This window comes from Hippocampus comes, unplaced genomic scaffold (genome assembly GCF_001891065.2).
Source record: "Hippocampus comes isolate QL1 unplaced genomic scaffold, H_comes_QL1_v1.1 scaffold367, whole genome shotgun sequence".
Taxonomy (NCBI): domain Eukaryota; kingdom Metazoa; phylum Chordata; class Actinopteri; order Syngnathiformes; family Syngnathidae; genus Hippocampus; species Hippocampus comes.
The window spans coordinates 1,353,890-1,357,024 of record NW_017805741.1 but is presented as its reverse complement, the minus strand read 5'-3'; the positions used below and the strand labels follow the sequence as shown (position 1 = coordinate 1,357,024).

Here is a 3,135-nt window from a genome sequence, read left to right as displayed (position 1 = left end):
CAACCCAAGCGCCCCCCCTCACCCACTTCCGACCGAGTGGCACGCTCACCTGGCCCAACGCGCCAAGAAACGCAGCCTGGGGAGGGGAGGTGTGTGCGTGTGTGTGTGTGTGTGTGGGGCAAGAAAACGCTTCGCCGGAGGAGTGCAAACACTGCGGCGAGAAAAGAGGAATGGGTTGGTGCAGATGGGGTCCCCCCCCCACCCCCTCGCCAACCCAAGCGCCCCCCCTCACCCACTTCCGACCGAGTGGCACGCTCACCTGGCCCAACGCGCCAAGAAACGCAGCCTGGGGAGGGGAGGTGTGTGCGTGTGTGTGTGTGTGTGGGGGGCAAGAAAACGCTTCGCCGGAGGAGTGCAAACACTGCGGCGAGAAAAGAGGAATGGGTTGGTGCAGATGGGGTGGGCAGCGCGGGATTATGGGATGCATTGACTGCAAGGGGGAGGGGAGAGGAATTCGGAGGAGTGCTGACTATGCGGAACGAACCTGGCTGTTGGCAGGAAAAGCCCCAAAGAAAAATCACGGAGGGAAGGGACAGGATGACGGGGGGGGGGGGGAAGGGGGAAAAGACATTAGGGGACAATTGTGTAAAGGGGGGCACCTATGAATGATGTTAAGTGGTTAGAGAGGAAGGAAAACAAGCATCTGGGGTGTCATGCATGCATGCACGCGTGCAATTGATTTGTGTTTCCATGCGCCCTCCCCCTTTCTCCGCCACCCGCTCCCTCATCAAAGGATGTAACCACAAGGCGTCATGCTGTTCCATCCAGATCACTTCTCTCGCTCCTCTGCTCTCCTTTCCCTTCCTCTGCGACACCATTTTCGGTGCGCAGGAGCCCTCTGCGGGCGAAACGGAGGAAGTGCAGCCAAGCACTGCGGTCAACTCCATCCCTCAACGCGCCCCGCCTCAAGTGTCTCTTTTGAACCTTCCTCATGAACGTTCCTTCATCATTTGAGATGGAGGATGCATGCAAAACGCATTTCAAAACGGCACTCGGTGGAGAAAGAAAAAAAAAAATACAACAAAAAACAAGGTGTTGCTCATCGGAACAAAGCTCGCCCCGTGGCCAGTTGCCACCACATGAATGAAATAAAAAGGCAATCAATTAGCACACAGAAAGAAAATGGCTCGAGAAAGCGTGGCGTCCCCCCCCCACCCTGCCGGGCAACTGATCTAAACACAACACACTCCTGTGGAGGGGGTGGGGGGGGGGCTCTTGATGCTTGTGGAGAAGCCCTCCCGCTTTTGATCAGTCATAATATTTCATGACTGCCACTTGTCGAAACACGACATGATATTGCGATACAGGTTCATATTGTGTTGGTGGAATGTGAACTGAGCAGCAAAATCCACCAGTTTTGAGCCATCTCAGGTTTTGTCATGAACAATGGCCTTTCGGCATGATGAAGCTCACAATGATCCACTTTGAAACCACAAGACACACGGCTGGGACCAGGCAAGATCAGACAATCAATTTAGCAATATGATTAAAAATGTTTTTTTAAAAAGGGGGGCAGGGTACTGTATAAAAGTTAGAGGAAGACACGTTCCCGCAAGTTTACATCGTTGTGCTACAGTTCCATTTCATGCTTTTTTTTGAACAGTCAATGCCAAAAGTCAGGTCTAACAAGAGTAACGTTTACCATCAAAATATAATTTGGGTTACAGCATTTCTACGTACGCTATTAATTTCTTATCAACATGACAGAAACACAAAAAATATATTTAGCCAACTGTGGCAAAAACATTTCATTCATCTGTTATGCACAAGACAGTTTTTTTTTAAAAAGTCTACACACCCCTAGCCAAGTGATATGTATCTGTGTAAAACATTTTTATTGTTATTTTTTTTTTAATGGGGTCAGGTGTGCGCTGACTCCCATTCGACATGCGCGTGACTGTCCTTTGTTGATTCTGAACACATGAAGAGGTCTTTGCTTTTGCATCCTCGCACCAATATCTCCATTTTTTTGGTTTGTTTGTTTTCAATTGTGTCGTACGGCTCAACGGTCGCATTAATAGTTGGGAAAAGTTCTGAAATGAGTTAATGCGGTCACCTGAACAGGGGTGTGGAGACTTTTAGAGCAACTGTGCATCGATGATTTCTTTCTTTATGGTTGCCATCCTCAAATTTCGTGATTATCATCTAAACATTCGACTGTTTCATCAACAATGTATTGGACTTTGAGAGCCGGGGAGCATTTTTTGTCATTATCATCCAGTCATTGGCCCGAGATATTACATGAGTGTCGATAAGACCTTCAGGGCTCCAAATGGACTGGTAACGTAGCCCATTTCAGCCCCGCAAGCCAAAACCGAGGGGCGGGAGAGCGAGACGAGCCAACGGGGGATGAAGGGGGACTTGAGAAGGAAGCAACGGTGGACCGGATGAAAGGTTAACGTCAAGGTCAAGGTGTCGCAGGTTTTCAAAGGAGTCGTTCAAACGCCACAGCAACATGCCAACATCCACCTCCAAAATTCAGTCATCTGCCTCGAAAACAGATTCATTTTCTCACTCTCCCTCGCGCATCCTTTTCAGCCACGGCATCTCAACTGCCAGGTGGGCTCATTTTGGGTGGAAGCGACTGAGGGATGGGGGATGGGGGGTGTTTCTGGGTTACCCTCAGCCTAAAAATAGCACCAGCTGTAGATTTATAATGCAGGACCAGCGAGTGAGCGTGCGAGTGCGAGTACGAGAGCGAAGGGGTGGGGAGCAAATGGAGGAAAGCGAGTCGAGAGCGTTACGGGAAAGAGGACGACGGAGGCAGTTGGCAGGGGGGAAGTGACGGAAGGAAGCGAGCGAGGGGCGTTATGAAACCAGAGACTTGACGTGAATGCGTGTGTGACATGATGCTGCGGAATGCAGAAGATGGGAGCAAGTTGGCAGAGGTGATGCCGTGTATGTGTGAGAGAGAGAGAGAGGAAGCGGAGACATTGAACTGCCAAACCGAGACTTCCTGGATGAGGTCCCAGCCAATGATGGACACTCAATCCATCCTTGTCCATGTGTGTGTGTGCTGTGATATGATTGCCCTGTCAAACGTTTCCTCCCGGGCCTTGACACCACACACAGACACACACACACACACACACACAGGCGTCAAAGCGTGCAGACTTAAGAGTGCAGGAAGCATGC

General features: G+C 50.4%; 1 protein-coding gene across 2 annotated transcripts in view; it reads right to left on the bottom strand.

Annotated features, from left to right (window-relative positions):
• The window catches only part of LOC109523968 (potassium voltage-gated channel subfamily C member 1-like), a 39,590-nt gene that overhangs the window by 35,596 nt on the left and 859 nt on the right, over positions 1 to 3,135 (bottom strand). The window lies entirely within an intron of this gene.